At 41.4% G+C, this 11,157-nt stretch overlaps 1 non-coding gene across 1 annotated transcript; it reads left to right on the top strand.

Annotated features, from left to right (window-relative positions):
* Positions 1-8,975: 8,975 nt before the first annotated feature.
* LOC115868108 lies at positions 8,976-9,189 on the top strand. The gene has a single exon (XR_004045417.1). It is a non-coding gene; the product is annotated as a small nucleolar RNA U3 (small nucleolar RNA).
* The last annotated feature ends 1,968 nt before the right edge of the window (positions 9,190-11,157 follow it).

Genomic DNA, 11,157 nt, shown 5'->3' with positions numbered 1-11,157 from the left:
TGTACAAATGCGCTTTACACAATTGATGTGTGTATGGATTGTGATCAGAGTTGTATGAGCCCCTAATAAAACGATTAAAAAATAAAAATAAATAAATAAATAAATTTTTAAAGAACAAAATATATGTCTCACTATCATGATTTTATCTTATATTTTCCTTTAGAAACTTTATTATTATTATTTTTGGGCTTTAACAATCAAATTTATTTAGGAATCTAGAAGTCCAAATTCATTGCAGCAGCTCTTGGGGAAGAAACACTTTCTCCATTGGCTCTGAGGGAAGATTTTGCCATCAATCTTCTTCTGGCTCTTGGAGTTTCCCAGAGCAGGGATCCTGGATTCAAAGGACAAGCTCTGCTCCTAGTTCCTCGTTCATTCTTGGTAGTTGTATGCATGTCTACCTTTCTTTCTCCTGTATTTTTAAATTTTAACCAAAATCTAAAATCGACTTGGAACTTATTTCCTAATATGGTGTTGAAATGGATCGGTACTCACTTTTTTCCTTTTCATGTACATCCAGTTAACTCACCACAATTCATTTGTAAAGGTTATTCCTTCCTGACTTGTCTGCAGAGTAACCAATCTCAATAATGAGTGAATCTGTTTGGATTCTCTATTTTGACCTAATAGTTCATTGTTGATTCTCAAGCCAAAACTACACAGTGTAATGAATGGCAATATTATGTCGTGTTAGGTGCCCTACGCACTACAGAATAGAACACTGCACAGTCATGTGCCAGCCTCACAATTGTTCCTGTGCTTGAGCCCATTGTAGCAGCCACTGTGTCAATCCATCTTGTTGAGGGTCTTCCTTTATTTCGCTGCCCCTCCAGTTTAGAAAGAATGATGCCTTCTCTCTCCAAGGACTGGTCTCTCCTGATGTTATGTCCACAGTGTGTAAGATGAAGTCTTGATATCCTTGTCTCAAAGGAACATTCTGGTGTATGTACAATATGTGTGACCCTGTGTACAACAAAACAAAACACTGTCCCCTTCTGTGCCATCATCATATTTGCTGCTATGTTGGAGCCCATTGCTGCAGCCACTGTGACAATAAATCTTGAGAATCTTCCTCCTGGTTATTGATGTTCTACTTTACCAAGCATGATATTCTTTTTCAAAGATGGTTTCCACTGATAACATGTCCAACATGTGTGAAGAACTTGAGACAAAAGAAAATTAAAAGGAGCATTCTGGAATCGCCACTTCCAAGACAGCCTTATTTGTTCTTGTGGAAGTCCATCATACTTCCGATATTCCTCACCAACACTATAATTCAAACACATTAATTCTTCTCTGGTTTTCCTTATTCACTGCCCAGCGTTCAAATGCATAGGAAGTGATGGAAAATACCAAGTTCGGGTCAGACACACCGTAGTCCTCAAAGTGATTTCTTTGCTTTTTAACTCTCGAAAGATGTCTTTTGCAGTAAATTTACTCAATGCAATATGACATTTGATTTCTTGACTGCTGTTTTTATGAACGTGGTTTGCACATCCGTGTAAAATGAAATCCTTGACAAATTCAAGCTTTTCTCTGTCTGTCATCATGTTGTTTATTGACTCAGTTGTGAGGATTTTTGTTTTCTTTACATTGCACTGTAATCCATATTGAAGGCTGTATTCTTTGATCTTCATTAACAAGAACCTCAAATCTTCCTAACTTGTAGCCAGCAGGGATGTGTCATTTGAGTATCACAGGTTGTTAAGGAGGCTTCCTCCAGTCATGATGCCAGGTTCTTCTTCCGGTAGTCCAGCTACTCCCCTTATTTGCTCAGCACACAGACTGAATCCAAATGAAAACAAACAAACAACAAAACCACTGCAATCCATTGGATGCCACTCATAATGACACTGTGGGGCTGTAACTTTTTATGAGAGTAGAAATCCCCGTCTTTCTTTTTTTTTAAATCATTTTATTAGGGGCTCATACAACTCTTATCACAATCCATCAGTACATCAATTGTGTAAAGCACATTTGTACATTCATTGCCCTCATCATTGTCAAATCATTTGCTCTCCACTTAAGCCCTTGGCATCAGTTTCTAATTTTTTAACCCTCCCTCCCAGTTCCCCCTTCCCTCATGAACCCTTGATAATTTATAAATTATTATTTTGTCATATCTTACACTGTCCGATGCCTCCTTTCACCCACTTTTCTGTTGTCCATCCCCCAGGGAGGAGGTTATATGCAGATCCTTGTAATCGGTTCCCCCTATCTACCCCACCCTCCCTCCACCCTCCCAGTGTCCCCATGCTCACCACTGGTCCTGAAGGGATCATCTGTCCTGGATTCCTTGTGTTTCCAGTTCCTATCTGTACCAGTGTACATCCTCTGGTCTAGCCAGACTTGCAAGGTAGAATTGGGATCATGATAGTGGGGGAGGAGAAAACATTTAGGAATTAGAGGAAAGTTGTATGTTTCATAGTTGCTACACTGCACCCTGACTGGCTCATCTCCTCCCTGAGACCTTTCTGTAAGGGGATGTCCAGGGGCCTATAAATGGGCTTTGGGTCTCCACTCCCCATCTTTCTTCCAAGGAGTGGCTGGTGGTTTTGGATTGCTGACCTTGTCGCCAGCAACCCAACGTGTAACCACTACACCAGCAGGGCTCTTTCCACAGATTGAATATGTATGGTAAAAAGATACAGCCCTGGCACACACCTTTTCTGATTTTGACTATGCTCTATCCATTTTGAAACATTTCAATTGATATTCTGTCAATTCCTGGAAACTTCTTTTGTACTGATGCCTTAAATGCTACTTTGACTTCGTCCTTCAAAACCATTGGTTCTTGATTATATTCTATCTCTTGAGATGGGTTGTATTAGTCTGGGTACTTTGGAGAAACAAATCCACAGCAACTGATGTATAAGAGAGAGTTTTATGCAAAGAAAATGTGCATCATGAAAACATCCCAACCCAATGCTGCCCAAGCCCACAAGTCCAACATTAACCCATACCCAACACCAGTCCACAAAGTCCTTCACCTCACAAAACAGAGGCAATAATGCCGACTGCAGGAGGAAAGCTGAGTCAGTGAACTGTAAGCATCTCAGCACTGGCAGGGGTCTCCACATGGCTGCTCCAGCACCCAGGGCTGCATCGGGATAGATCCATACGGCTTCTCCTTGGGGATGTCTTGTAGGAAGTCAATCTTGCAAGCTGAAGCAGGGAGCTGCTAAGGCAGCTGCAACCCGATGCAACCATCACAAAACAAGAGACCCGAGAACTAGAAAGGCGAGGCTTCACCACTCATTTATCCCTCCGCCTTTCAACCAGCCCTACATGTGATTATCGGCCAGGCTGGCACAATTAACTAACTCATGGGTTAACTTTGATTAATTCCTTTTGATACAGTAACTGTGTTTCCCTTTCATCTTCTTTTGAAATCTCTCTTGTGAATTGGTTGGAATCAACTCAATGGCAGTGAGTTTTGTATAGAGAATATTCCACACAAGAAGCATACCACAATTTTACTTATCTTGGAAAGAGCAGTATTCCTTTTGTGGTAATTACATAATTTCATGTCAACTTGAATTATAGGGGTGGAGTCTAGCCTGTTAATCATATCACAGCCTGATGGTGGCTCCTTGTGGGCATGGCCTTCTTATGGTCCTGGGAACCTCTGCTCTCTCTCTGTCTTCCTGTTGAGAAGCCACCTGCAAGAGCCCTGAGATGCTTTTACTACCATTGGATCCACAAGACTTTTCACCCACTGGCCAGTGATCTACTTGCATTCTGCATCATTGCATGTGGCTTCGTGAATCCAAAGAGGGACTTATGGGCTAGTATCAGACTTATGGAGTTGAGGTGGATTTGACTGGGATGTTTTCTTGTGATATAATTACTCCTTGATATTAAGCTCTCTCTTACACATATATGTTTCTTTGGATTTGCTTAACACACCTTTCATTTACAAAATATGTAAGGGGTATTAAGTAATAATACGTAAGTAATTATATATTTCTTTTATGTAAGAAGTATATAATTATGAAATATGTAAGGGGTATTAAGTATTACATCCCAGATGTTTTACACAAGTATTTCTAATGTTTAGGACGTACACAAGGTAGTAATAATTATTCCAGTTTCACAAATGAGGAAACCCAAACTTAGAGAAGTTAACACTTATCAGTATTCCTGATGGTACGTGGCAGAACAAGGAACCCTAGTGAGGCCCTAAGTGCAGCACTGCTAACTAACTGCTCCTTGGGGAAAAGATGAGGTTGTCTGCTCTCTTAAAGACTTACAGTCTTGGGAGCCCTACATGATTAATTGGAATCAGCTTGATGACGGTGAGTTTTGAGTTTTTTGAAGTGGCAGAACACAGAATTTGAACCTAGGACCACCTGGTTCCCAAAACAACATACAGAATGATACTTACTCAATACCACTGGTGAGGGTGCGATGAGGGTTGAGGGGAGAGAGAGAGAGAAAACTAAAACCCAAAAGAATAGGCTAATTAATAAATAATGAAGTAACTTATTATTGAGCCAAGAAACAAACAAAACCAACCAAAAAACCTAAATTCATGCCGATGAACAAGTGGCAGCAGAGCTATGGTAGATTCTTAATATCATACAAGGAATGGAAGCCAAAGCTGATCATCCAATTTTCAGTAAACAGACTGTTATTATTCTGTTTGTACCAGTAGTTACATGGAGCTTACTCTGACATCCTGTTTCTTGGCCATACTTTTTTTAATCGTGGCTTTTTGTTCTTATTTTTGTGATTCTTTGTTCAGTACTTCTTACAGTTGCCCCAATAGTGTGTTTAGCTAGCATGTATGATTAGTCACATTCTTTAACATTCCTCAGTGAGGTTGGATAAGTTCAGTTTCCCACAACACCAACAGGTATAACGCTTCTCACTTGACTCAAAAAAAAGCAAAATGAATTGCAATAGCCAATAGAACAATTAAAAAAAAGTTTTTCTATTGGCTAGTGAAATGTATTTGCTATATAAGAATGCTATATACATGCATATAATATATATACATACACTTATCATATGTATTAGTTAGGTTTATAGGTATGTGTTTATATGTATAAATCCATACATACATAGATCATACTTTCAAAGCAGGCTTGATCCGTGTCCTCTGGTAAGTGAAATCCACTCTTGTTGTTTGTAAAGACACTACAAAAGAAGCATAGTCTCTCTAGGTCTCAACAGTTACATAGAACATTTGAATCAAAGGAAAAATAAGATGGAAACGGGGGAGGAAGAAAACATGTGCCCTCAGGGAAAGTGGGTAGTGCTGCAATTACTGTCGGCTCTGCTGTGATCAAGGAAGTTCTACAGCCGATTGGAAAGGAGCACAAGCTCATGTTCCTTGCCAACAGACTGAGTCAAACTGCTGCCACTGACTGCATCTCCGAAGGTTACCTTCTCCTCCTCCCTCCCTGCCCGAGGCTGAGGCTCGTGATGACAATATCCCTGTTCAATTTCAAGCACGCTGGACGTGTGTAACTTCTAGTCCCACTTCCCTTCCAGGATACGCTTCAACGAGCTTTGCCAATAAGCCACCGCCCTTCACTGTCCGGGGTCGCTATGCCCTGCTTTCTCTTGGTTCCCCTACTCCCCATATGCTCCCGCCTACAGTGCGGGTGGTTCTGGGAGAAAGGTGATGTAAACAGGATACCTCGGGACTCCACACAACAGAGCTAAAGAGGAAGCTCGTGAAGTCAGGACAATTATTGAAAAGTGCTGACAGCAGTTGGGAAATCAGAGTCCCTTAGGGGGCAAGCCATGTGCACAGAATCTCCCTGTGTCCCTCCCTTGCCCTCTGCCCAGTTATCAAAAGCTACACTAGGGTCAGGGAAAAAGCACATTCCAATCTGTTTGACCAGACCCGGTTTACATGGGTCCTTAGGACTGTGGCTTTGCCCAAATCCGGCCAAAGCCGCTAGAAGGAAGCCAAGGTCACCTCAAGTCAAACTCACTGCCATTTGGTCGCTTTTGACTCACAGGGACTCTAGCGACTCTATAGGACAAAGGAGGACCAGCTCTGGGGGTTTCTGAGTGTAAATCGTTGCAGGAGCAGAAATCCTCATCTATCTCCTGAGGAGCCGCTAAGAAGTCCAAACTTGACCGTTAGCGGCCCAATTCATAAGCCTCAGGGCTCCTCTGGAATGGGGGGAAGAAAATAATTTAAATATTTACCTTAGTCTGATCTTGGTGAATAACAATGAAGAAGTGTTGGTTTGACCTTCTCTAGTCCAGCCTGATTGTATTCTTACTTCTGATGCTGGGACGTCCAGAGCAGCCCTGAGTGTGTCAGAAAAGGGCCCCTGGTGGGCTGTGAGATAGCATCAGGCTGCTCTCCACAAGGTCTGCAGAGATGAGGCTGACTGCTCTCCGCAAGGCCAAGGTCGACAGTCTCAGAATCCCTCTATAGAGGGTTGGTAAGAATCAGAACCAGCTTGTTAGCTCTGTGTGTGTGTGTGTGTGTGTAGAGATGGGGGTAGGGGGGCGGTGTCAGAATAGAACTGTGCTCCTCAGGATTTCCAAGGACCAATTTTTCAGAAGTAAGCTGCCTGACCTTTCTTCCAAGATGAAAAGCCACCACTCTTTCAGTTAATATTTATAGTTTCTGCCACTTAACCAACTACTACTGCCTTAGAATCCATCCCAACTCACAGCAACCCTGTACAGTGTTTCAGATTTATCAGCCTCTTCTTTCTCCTGAGGAACAGCTCATGAGTTTGAACTGCCAACCTTCTGATTCCCCCACAGTACCCGTAGGGCTCCTTACATCACTTCTAGAAAACCAAACTCACGCCAGTAAATCATTTCCAACTCATAGCAACCGTGTAGGACAGAGTAGAACTGCTTCTGTGGATTTCTGCGACTGTAACCTTTACAGGAGTAGAAAACTTCTCTCAAAGCATCTTGTTATGAATAAGAAAAGAAGAGCTGATACCAAGGGCTCAAGAAGAAAGGAAATGGTTTGGAAATGATGATGGCAACATATATACAAATGTGCTTGACACAATTGATGCGTGGATTGTTATAAGAGTTGTAAGAGCCCCCAGTAAAATGATTTATTAAAATTTAAAAAATAAAGACTGATTAACTGATCCATTTGAAATATAGTTCTATACAGTTCTAGTTTTCATAGATCATGGCTTTCCAGAAGAATGAACAGATCTGTCTTGGAAGATACAAAACCAGAATGCTCCTTAAAAAGGAGGATGGGAAGACATTGTTTCATACACTTTGCATATTTTATCAGGAGGGACAAGTTCTTGGGAAAAGATGGCATACTTACTAAAGTGGAAGATCCATGGAAAAGAGGAAGATCTCAACAAGATGGATTGACACAGTGGCTGCAACAGTGGACACAAACTTAAGGATGGTGCGGGACAAGCCAATGTTTTGTTCTATTGTACAGAGCATCAGAACCACTGTGCCAGCCCCTAACAATCATGTAAGCTTGGGCTTCACTTCACTGAAGGCTGGAAGAAGATGCTGAGTAAAGATGTGATAGATAAATCATATTATCAAGTGTTTAGGGGCCTTGGTTGCATAAGGGCTTCTGCCTTGTTGATTCCTCATCCCAGGGCCTCGCCTGGCTCCCTTACTTCGTGTGTATCATCTCCTGTGTGTGCAGGCACAGAAAGCCCGATTTCCAAATGGGAGTCCATCCATAGGCATAACAAAGACTGCCCTCTAGGGCATTCACACGAACCAATAAGAACAACGAAATGATATTTCATTAAAAAATAAATTGTGTAACATTTACTTCAGCACATTTAAATACAGTTGCTAAGAGAATAAAACTAAATATGGGCTGGGATTTTCTGCATCGGACTTCTCCCCTTTCCTAGAGTCTATCCAATGAAGTAAGAAATAAGGCTGGACTGGGGGAAACAAAATTAAAATGTTAATTGCTATGTTTCCACTTTTCAGCATAAAATTGACTAACAGTTATACTCGATGATGTTTCTTTTAGATGTACTCTAGACAAAATCTTAGTAATCCTCTGAGGACTAGCCCAAACTCTACTCCCTAAACAAGAAACTACTCTTCAATTCCATGTGAGAAGTAACCTGTCCCTGCAACCTGTATACACCAACAGCAGTTTGCTCCTACATTGTGCCTGTCAGGGCAAGTATTAAAATACTTTATATAAATAAATCGTCTTATATTTATGCACATTCAATAAAAGAAACCATCATTAAAAGATGAGTCATGATTCCTACACTCCCCCCTATTCTCATTCAGCACAGAAGCAGATATTCCACCAAACACCAAAATAATAACAACATTTTCAATTGGAAGTCCTTATATTTCGTGAGATTGAAACTCTATGGAGGGAAAAAATAAGAACTGATTAGACTTCTCATCTTTTTGTCTTAATTTTGAAGCAGTTGATGGAAACATTTGTATTTTTAAAAATATTTTTATGAGAGTCATGGTCATGTTCCTTCTTAACTGTCTAATACAAATTCAGGATGTTATTTATCATCTCTATAGAAACTATTCTCCCCTATGCATTGGGCCAATTTTTTTGCCACATCTCAAGTAATTGTGATCTCTTTCCTCTCAAGAATCCAAGTAATAAATGTGGCAGAACAATAATAGTTATCTGGACAAAAAAGCAAGCAAGCACTGTCAAAAATAAAGAAGAAAACATATGAATGTAGAGTTACTATGATTTCTGTGGGGCAGATGCTATTCAAAACATTTTGCAATTCATTTCTTTCATCCTCACAGCAGCCTAATGAGGGAGGTGCTCTAAATGCCCCCATTTAGTAAGTGAGAAAAGTGAGGTTCAGAGAGGTGATTCACCAACTCAAGGTCACAGAGTTAGTTAATGATGGGCCAGATGCAAATGAGCATTAGGCTCAAAAGGAAATTGGTCTCCCAATGCAGTTTCCTAAGTCCGGGTTAATGTTAAGGAAGCATCCCACAGTCTTTAGCTAGCATAACTAAAAACTAGAATATTATGTTAATCCAGAAATGTCAAGACTATACTTTCTGGGATCATTTCTATAGTTCATGACTAGAGAAGTTTCTCTGATCGTGTAGAGCACCGAAAACCACGAGGAGGAGGAGCAGCATTCTCTCCTGAGCGTGAAGCCGGCTCCCTGCGCTGCCTCTCTGCAACTGCCACTTGCCATTGATGATCATTCTTCTCCGCCCTCGTGCGGAGCGAGAGGGAGAGAGTGCAATCTGAGTAATTAAAAAGAAAAAAAAAATCCAGAAGTGTCTTTCAATGTCAATACATTAGCAGCCACAAAACTTTCTTTAAAGTGCTCTACTTCCTTCACTAATAAAATTCATATACAGAAGTACATGTGCATGTAACTATGCATGTATTTATCCATTTTTCAGGACGGGTGATATTTTTGGAAGTGTTTGGGAATCGTGACAAGAAACACTTGAAATTGAGGACTAAAGATGGAGAAATCATTGGACCACACTTGGTAGAGGCCCCTTGACATAACTAGGACTTTAATGCCATAAATAAATCCTGACAACATCCCCTTGCAGAAGGGCTGTGGGAAGGTGAGGAGCAAATCGGAGTGCAGTGTAGTAACGATGAAATATGCAATTTCCCTCTAGTTCTTAAATGCTTCCTCCACCCCACTACCATGATCCCAATTCTACCTTACATATCCAGCTGGACCGGAGGAGGTGCACTGGCACAGATAGGAACTGGAAATACAGTGAACCCAGGACAGATGAACCCCCCAGGACCAGTGGAGAGAGTGGCGATGGCGGGAGGGTGGAGGGAAGGAGAGGGAGAAAGGGGGAACAGAGGACAAGGTCTACATGTGGCTTCCTCCCTGGGGGACGGACAGCGGAGAAGTGGGTGAGGGAGACGTTGGATGGGGTAAGTTATGATAAAATAGTTTCAAATTATAAATTATCAGGGGCTCGGGGGGAGGGGAGAGAGGGAAGAGAGGGGGGAAAATAAGCTGACACCAGGGGCTCAAGTGGAAAGCGGGTGTCATAAAAATGATGACGTCAACATATGTACTAAAGTGCTGGACACAGATGACGTATGTACAGATTGTGATGAGTTGTATGAGCCCCTAATAAAGTGATTATTTTAAAAATAAATAAATAAATAAATCCTGACAGCTTGTCTTGCGATTCACTTCTCTGGAAGGCAAACAAAACAAAAATCAGATTAATCAGGATCTCCAAGTAAAATGACTACACCATGTATAGAGATATGCTTTATCTGTCTATATTTGCAGATCAATAATAAATTACTAAGAGTGACATTTAAAATATCAATTTATGTACATTCTCATTATAACAAAATGAAAGAGAAAATATTTAAAAATATTATTTCTTTCATTCAATCATTTTCTACTTTTGTCAAGTTTTATAATAGCTATAATTGGCATAGTGACACACACACACACAGACGGGGGCGGGGGAGGGAGCTTGAAAAAGTTGATGGACAAATTGAACGAAAAGAGAGTGGGTTTTTTTCTATGACCTTTTGGAAGTCTCCTTGTATGTGTCTATTTATTTATAACTGGAGGCCCTGGGTGACCTAAGCAGCTAAGCTTTCAACTACTAGCCAAAAGTTTAATGCTTTGAACACACCTCGAGGCGTCTTGGAAGACATGCCTGGAAATCTGCTCTCGAAAGCTCTCGGCCTTGGAAACCGCATGAAGCCATTCTGCTCTGCACGTGTGGCATAACCTTGAGGCTAAATTCACTGGAAGGGAACTAACCACAATGTGTGTGTGCGTATTTATAAAGAATTTACAAGTATAATCAGAAAACAAACACAAACCCACTGCCACTGAGTGGAACCTGACTCATTGTAACCTAGGCCGAGTTCCTGAGGCAAGACGTCTTCGAACCCCCTTCATGCTTGTCAGCAAAGGAGAGGAGGCCCCTCAAGAAGATGGATTGACAGAGTGGCCGCAACATAGGCTCAAGCACAGCCCTGATTGTGACGCTGGTGCAGGGTCTGTCTCATTCTGTTGTCCACAGGGTCTCTAAGAGACAGAGCGGAGCCGGCAGTACAGCCAACAGGAACACTCTCCTGAAATCGTAGAAAACACATGTCTATTTTATGAAACCACGCATGATATTTCAGTTACAGCTACCGAAGATACCAAATATAACCTAAATGGTCTTTACTGGGAGCTTGAGAAGTGGTCACTTGGTCTGGGGCAG

This window comes from Echinops telfairi, unplaced genomic scaffold, assembly GCF_000313985.2.
Source record: "Echinops telfairi isolate 266 unplaced genomic scaffold, ASM31398v2 ScPeMD7_6;HRSCAF=24_1, whole genome shotgun sequence".
Lineage (NCBI taxonomy): Eukaryota > Metazoa > Chordata > Mammalia > Afrosoricida > Tenrecidae > Echinops > Echinops telfairi.
Note: the sequence above shows the minus strand (reverse complement) of the source record. Positions and strands in the feature narration are given on the sequence as shown.